This window comes from Silene latifolia, chromosome Y, assembly GCF_048544455.1.
Source record: "Silene latifolia isolate original U9 population chromosome Y, ASM4854445v1, whole genome shotgun sequence".
In the NCBI taxonomy this organism is placed as follows: Eukaryota; Viridiplantae; Streptophyta; class Magnoliopsida; order Caryophyllales; family Caryophyllaceae; genus Silene; species Silene latifolia.
This window is the reverse complement of record NC_133538.1, coordinates 42,831,324-42,839,371: the sequence shown is the minus strand read 5'-3', so window position 1 is coordinate 42,839,371 and position 8,048 is coordinate 42,831,324. Positions and strand designations below refer to the sequence as shown.

At 39.7% G+C, this 8,048-nt stretch overlaps 1 non-coding gene across 1 annotated transcript; it reads left to right on the top strand.

Moving 5' to 3' along the window:
* The first annotated feature begins 7,694 nt into the window (after window positions 1–7,694).
* LOC141634616 (small nucleolar RNA R71) lies at window positions 7,695–7,801 on the top strand. The gene has a single exon (XR_012539343.1). It is a non-coding gene; the product is annotated as a small nucleolar RNA R71 (small nucleolar RNA).
* Window positions 7,802–8,048: the final 247 nt, after the last annotated feature.

The following is an 8,048-nucleotide window of genomic DNA, read 5'->3' as shown; positions in this document are numbered from 1 at the left end:
AGGGAATAAGAGAATTATACCTAATGATGATTCCAAAATAATAATGCAAAGAATAATAGAAGTACTTGATGATTGATGGAAGGTTGTCAATCTCCCAATAAACCCAAATAATCTTCAATTACCCAAAATAAAAGATGAACAATAGAGATATTAAGGAAATGAGATTTGTATTAATACTTGATTAGAAGTTGATTACAAGTTTAAAGAGAGATTAGAATAATATAAACTACACTAAAGATTGATAAGAAGAACATGATAATCTAATTAGACTAATGGGGTATTTATAGTGGGAATTAGGTGCACAAATTAGGGTTACTAAGGGCTTAAATGACGATTAAATCCTTGAGGAATCGCTCCTCTCAAGAAAATATGCGGGTCTCCTTTTAGGTAGTCTTTCAAAAATATGCGCATCTCGAATGAAGAAAGAAGGGGGCGTGTTTCTCTGGAGGACAATCCGATCGTCCAAGGGTCGGGACGGGCGGATTAGGGAGCTTCTGGACGAGCAGCCTGGCAGCTTGAACGAGCGTCCTGGGGAGCTTATGGACGGGCATCCCGAGGGGTGAGACGATCAGATCTTAGGTCAGCTTCCATTTCTTATTTTCTTCTTTTCTTGTTTCAACAATCCTCCGGGATTTTGTCGGGGATGCAAGGATCTTTTCTATCATTGCCCATCTACTACATTATGTACAAAGACCTTCTAGTCTTGTCTTCTCTTTGATGCTTGGTCATTAGATTCGATCAATTTAGCTTTATTTTGCCATGAAAATGCAAGGTTTGCACTCCTCTCCTACCAAGGAAACAAAACCTCAAAGAATATGCAAAACAAAGGACTAGTAAATGACCCAATTATGCACTAAAAAGCATAGGAACGAGGCTAATTCGGGGACTAAATATGCTCAAATATTGATCATATCAAATATCCCCAAACCGAACCTTTGCTCGGCCCGAGTAAAGAGGTGACAAAACTAGGACCCTTATTTAAACTATCCTACTAATATAGCCGATATGAGACAATTAGCGGGTCTCACTCCGCTTCTTTAACTCACAACAAGACAACCATGAGGTATGATGCCTTCTTGCAAGGCAAAGTGGGTCTTGCCAAAATGGCGACACATCCAATCATTAAAGCACACAAAATCAAGTAATGGATGCATCTAAAAAAATAATAGCCACTTTCCTCATCTAAGTGGCGGAAATTATCTAAAGGGGAAGTAATTCAAGGGTATACACTCCTTCATAGATACGGTTTCTTCAAACTACAAAGCCTAGAAGGATACCAATAAATCACCTCCAAGTTGTGTCAAGCTAGGGTACCTTTGTCCTCAATCGTTAAATGCTTTTGTCAAGAGTAGACTCCCTATGGTGTTAGAAACACTGGAGGATCGCGGAATTCCCTTTCTTGCCTAGACAAGAAGAAGAGTCGTCCCCTCTCTACCATGCACAAAAATGGATACGATGGATAAAGGGATCAATAGTATTTGAGTTTCATGTGGGAGTTTGCTTTTGTTGTTGTTCCCCCCCCTCCCCCCCCCAATTTCTTGTGGCATTAACATTTGAGAACACTTTCTTTTTGCCATTTCTTTTGATGTTTGGCTTTCAATACTTGACAACTTTCAACTTTTGCATTTTCTTTTGAACATTTTAAAAGTCACCCCAATTAGTAACGAGGGTGCCTTATATTTGAAGTATAGGAGCCTATTTTTGCTCCTCTTTTCTTTTGATGCATTTTGCAAAATTTTTGGCTTTTCATTTCATTTCTTGAACTCAAATTTGAATAATTTTTGTGCCCATTCCCTTTGATGACAAAATGTATGGTAGAACATGGATGAATGATGGTTGCATGGTTTCAAGGGTCACCTTGGAATAAACGGTAGCCAAGGAGTTATCACACCACAAGGTACTCTTGACTAGGCCTTAATCCATGGGTCAAAGGATACTAGCATGACACATCCTAGGGTGTTTTACAAGTATTCTAACAAGCAAAGTCTTAAGAAGAAAAAACATCTACTAGGGCCTATATACACTTGTCAAGCTTCCCAAATAGACGGTTTCACAAACTTTTTCCTAAATGCAACTACATGCCATGATGCAACTAACATATATACATCCTAATGCATATGCTTCTACCAATTAATATGCCAAATAATCTAAATGCAAGTCCTAAATTCACATTGTTTATACCGCATCAATCAAAATAAAGCCACATAGTCATTAACATAAAGAGGAAAAAGGAGATTGGAAAGATCATACCATGCGGTCTTCAATATCCTCATGTCTCGGATGTGGCATAGTCAATCAATGTAAACAAGGATGAACAAACATAATATATACAAACAATATATACAAGACTACACTATAAAGGAAATGAACTTGTTTTTGGATTTTCAATTTTTCAATTTTTTTTTTGAATTTTTCGAAATTTTTGATTTTTTTTTTGGATTTTGAATAAAAGTCAAGTTAGAATTTCCCATCCCCACACTAGTATGGGCATTGTCCTCAATGGCCAATACGATAGGAAATTATGCAATGAATATGCATGATTTCTAAACTAAATGCAAACTATACTAAGCTACACTACATGATGCATGTGTTTTTGTTATGGTGGAGAGAATAATTTAAATTAGCTCCCAATGCATATGCATGGACTTCCCCAAATCAAAATAGACATTATTTCTAATGTCATGAATTTCGGGGGAGTTTATGCACATGGAATGCAATGCATGAAACTAAAGATTGTCATTTTGGATTTTACAAGTCGGGAACAATAATAATGAACACCTTAATGAAGTCAAGGTGTTAGTCCTCCAATGTTGCTAGGACTCCACAAAATGATCAAGATAAAATAAAAACAAGAGAAGTAGACAAACCATAATGGAGGTGTAAGAATGTAGGAGCCTCCAAAGTTTGCTAATCCTCACCCATCGTATCATCATCATCATCATCTTCTTCCTCTCTTGAGGTATCATCAACCTCCATAGATGTGGAATCATGTCCACTCTCACTTTCACTTGCTTGTTCTTCTTCACTTTCCTCTTCCTCCTCTTGGACTTCTTCTTCTTGAACCTCTTCTTCTCCTCCTTCTTGGTCATCACCCTCTTCAACAACCATCTCCTCTCCACCCGGTCTACCACCACTAGGAATGCTAGGAAAGAATACTTCCCTATCCGCCAAACTAGGCAAAGGACAAGACGGATCAAGAAGTCCTTGCCTAGCTAGATGTAGGAGGGGCGGATATTGGGCCTTGTAAGCATCCACTCTATCATTGTAAGATTGCTTGTGCATTTCCCTCATGAGTAGTGTCAAGTAATCATTTCCCACTTCGACATCCTTGGGTTTGAACTCGTGGTATTCAAATGGGTAAGGTGGGGTGATAATGGAGGAGGAGGGCTCGGCAATTTCGCCCCTTTGTTGTTGAATGATATCCTCGGTCTCTTCGGAGAGTGGGAGAAGGTAGTTCGGTCGGTGAACATTCAATCGACAAATTTTGGAAGGCAAGGTGAAGGATCTAGCTTCATTTGTTAACCACCCATATTTGTTGTCAAGAGTGTCGTGCTTGACCCACTTGAACTTGTGAATCATGGTGTCCATATCGACAAGATGGCCTCCTTTAACCGGAACATAAGTGTTGTTTTTGTTGAAATCCCGGTTAAAATGCTTAGCCAAATGGGTAACTAGTCCTCCATTGACAATAAAGGCGGTGCCTTCTTTGCCACAATCGACATTAAGCCATCGTTCAACCAAAAGTATTAGAGCATTATATGGCTTGGTAAATTCCCTCCCAATGTTCAAGGCCGACTCAAGAAGAATACAATCGAGTTTGGTAAGATGATTTGTGCCATTTCTAGCTATCAAAGTATTCCCAATGACCTTATGCCATACTCTAATGCCTGGATGGTGGACTAAAAGAGCACGACAATCATGAAAGCATATGAATTTCTTTCCGGAAAGTGCCATCCAAAGAGGAGCGGGGTCATACTTGATAGGAGCCTTTGTATATTTCGGGTTATCACTAAGGCCTAATATCTTACCTAACTCTCCATAAGTTATGCGTCTATCAATATTTTTAAGACGAAACTAGATGTTGGTTCGAGTCTCCACCCTTGTGACTTTTAAAGAACTTAGAAATTCCAAGGTGAGGGAGGGGTATGTCAATTCTTTCATTGAAAACAATTTACCCAATCCCATAGACCCAAAGAAGGTTTTGGTTTGTTCAAGAACACCCAATTTTGACAATCCATCTTCACAAATAAACTTAGTAGGCATGATGGTTTTCTTAGCAAAGAGAATGAATTTCTCCCTATGAGAGTCGGAAGTGAAAATTACCTCCGGATAATTAGATAATTGTTCAATGACCGGAGTTGTTGATGTTGTAGCTTCCAAAGGGGGATCTTGTTGTTGAACCTCCAACCTTGCCTCATGGACTACCAATGACTTTGACAATTGTTTTGCTTGAAGAGCTAGTTGCCTTTTGGAAAGTGTCTTCTTTTGGGGTGCATTGTTGCCTCCTTTAGTTCTTGCTATTCCCCTTTGCTTGATTACACCAATGAAAGATTGAAATCTTCAATTTTTAGTGATACCCAAATCGATTTAGGATGAATGAATGTTGCTTTGTATCCTAAAAATCGACTCAAAAGTTGAAGATTTTGGTGTTTGAATTACTTGTTGTTGCAAAAGGAGTGATTAATTTTTGTTGTAGGAAGTTTGGATTTGATTTGGTTGAGTTTGGTTGAGGAAATTTGATTTTGTTGATGGAGAGGATGAGGGTTTTGGGGTTTTAGGTTTTGGGTAGTGTTTGTATGTTGAAGAAATGAGAATGAATGGGAGAAAAAGGGTTTTAAAACACCCATTATTTTTTGAAAATGCAGTGGAGGACGAGCGGAGCAGGTGTCGGGATGCTCGGATTCTTCACTGTTTGGCTCAGGAAAAGACGCCACAGGACGAGCGTCTTTCTAGAAAGACGAGCAGATTCTTTGTGGAGGGACGAGCGTCTTTCTGGGTGAACGCTCGGATTCCTTTACAGAGAAAATCCCAGGATTTTTTCACCAAAAAGACGAGCGTCTTTTGTGAAGGACGACCGTCCAAAATGAGACGAGCGGATTCTCAGCTGAGAAGCTCGGATTCTTTGTCAGACCAGATTTTTGTATTCTGCAGCTTTACCAGACGAGCGTCTGGTGACTTTGGACGCTCGGGTGCTTCAGGACGAGCGAATTGTCCATTTGGCCGCTCGGATTCTTCCTTGACCACAGGGATTCAGATCCATCCACGGGTACTTCGTAACCCGTGTCATTTTCATTCTTCAATTCTCGTGTTATTCATTGTAGGGGCACTACAGAGGCATGAATAGCCTAGGCAATTGCTATCCCCACACTAAGGTAAAACACTACACATCAATAAAATCATAAGTCTCTCCCTCACTTTTCTCAAAATGATGAATATCTTGATCAAAGCACAAAAATATAAATCCAAAAATGACAAAAAATGCAATGTAATAATTGAAATGCAAGTTCGGGAGTTAGAATATTTACAAATGGTGGTTTAGGGAGGACTCCACTAAACTCTCATCCAATGTGAGATGTTAAGGGGGCATGTTCAAGGTGTTGTTGATTTTACTCAACACCTTGAAGAAGTAGTCGAAAGCTTGCTCATTATCATGATAAAGGTCCTCAATAGATTTTTGCACTTGTTGTTCTCCATGATGGTCTTGGTTCATAGCATTACCAATGTAGGGATTGAATATCCCTTCAAACTCATCATCCCAAAGACCGCAAACTTCGTCTACTTGATAATTAAACATTTCTTGAGTTGATGGAGACAACTCTCCTTCTTTCTTGTCTTGGCCAATGAGGCCATCTTCTTCACTTGTCATGGGTGAGGTTTTCAAGCCCTCATTGTTGCTATTTCCTTGCTCTTTTGATGGAGCATCATCCACTTTCTTTTTCCATTGAAATTCCAACTTCTTCATATCATCCTTACGGCTATAGTGATCAACCATAAAACATGGCTCATGCAATCGGGGAGCTCTCATGGTCTTGTCAAGATTGAAAGTGATGGTTTCATCTCCCACTTCAAGGGTGAGCTCTCCATGCTTCACATCGATCACTGCTCCCGCGGTGTACAAGAAAGGTCTTCCTAAGATAATAGGAATGTTGGAGTCTTCTTCCATGTCAACAATAACGAAATCCACCGGGATGAATTTTCCAATTCTCACGGGAACATCTTCCCATACCCCTAAAGGTGTATTTGTTGATCTATCCGCCATTTGAAGTGTGATGTTAGTACATTTGAGTTCGCCCATTCCTAGCCTCTTTCTAACCGAATATGGCATGACACTAACACTTGTCCCAAGGTCACATAAAGCTTTGTTGATTGTAGTGTCACCAATAGTGTATGGAATGGAGAAACTTCCCGGATCCTTGAGTTTTGGAGGTGAACTCCCTTGAAGTATGGCGCTACTCACCTTAGTGAAGGCAATAGTCTCAAGCTTCCGGATTGATTTCTTCTTCGTAAGGATGTCCTTCATGTACTTCGCATAGGCCGGAACGTGATTGATCAATTCCGTGAAGGGAATCGAGACTTCCAAATTCTTTACAATTTCCATGAATTTTCCAAGTTGGTCATCAAACTGAGGCTTAGCTTGACGACTCGGGAATGGAAGTCTAATAACAATGGGCTTCTTCTCTTTGGCCTTTTCTTCACTTTTCTTTGAAACTTCTTGATTGGTGGGTTCTTCTTCCCTAGAGTTTTGCACAACTCTTTCCTTGTCACTAACTTCCACAACTTCATCCTCAACTTGCTTCTTTGGTCCTTCATATCTCATACTGCTCCTCAAGTTAATGGCATTAAACGTTTCATGTCTTGGGGGATTACTTTGAGGTGGTAATTGCCCCTTTTGTCTTTGAGAGCTTGAAGATTCTAGTTAGGTCATTTGAGTTTCCAACATTTTTGTGTGGGCTAGGATGTTGTTGATGGTGATGTCTTTTGCTTGGCTATCTTTTTGCATTTGAGTGAAAAATTCTTGCTGATTCTTTTGCATTTGGAGGACCGCTTTTTGAACATCAAAACCTTGGTCACTTTGTTGATTGTATGGAGTTTGATTTTGATAACCTTGGTTTTGGTTGAAAAAGGGTCTTTGATTTTGGTTTCTCATGGGAGGTGGGGTGTATATTGGTTGAGGGTTTTGAACATTTTGGCTTTTGTATGAGAGATTTGGGTGGAATTTGGTGTTTTTATTGTAATAGTTGGAATAAGGGGTACCACTTTTGTATGCTTGAAAAGCATTCACTTGCTCATTTGTTCTCCTATATTTACTTTGGTCATGTCCCAAAGTTCCACAATTATCACATATCCCACTTGGGATTGATGAAGATGCCACCATGGCATTAACATGATGCTTTGGTGATTTTGAGGCTTCTTCAAGATTAGCCATAGCTTTTTCAAACTTGAAGTTGATGGTATCAATATGAGCACTAAGTTGAGCACCCAATTGAGTAATAGAGTCCACTTCATGCTTTCCTCCTCTAGTAGCCTTGCGAGGTCTACTATATTGTGAATTATGAACCGCCATTTCCTCAATCTTGTTCCAAGTTTGATTATCGTCAACTTCGGTGAACATACCATTTGATCCCATGTTGAGAATGTTTCTTGAGTCCTCATAAAGACCATTCCAAAATTGTTGTACCAAGAACCACTCGCTAAGTCCATGATGAGGACATGAGCGACAAATTCCTTTGAATCGCTCCCAAGCTTCATACAAAGATTCTTCGTCCCTTTGCTTAAAACCCGTAATTTGAGCTCTTAGCATGTTAGTCTCTTCCGGAGGGTAGAATTTTTTGTAGAAAGCTAGAGCCAACTTCTTCCAAGAGTCAATTCCAAGAGTAGCCTTATCAAGGCTTTTCAACCATTGTTTTGCGGTACCAATTAGAGAAAAAGGAAATAAGACCCATCGAATTTGGTCATGAATCACTCCGGTTTGTGAAATCACATCACAATAGTCACAAAAGTCTCCATGTGGGAATGAGGGTCTTCACTTGGCATCCCCCCAAATTGGC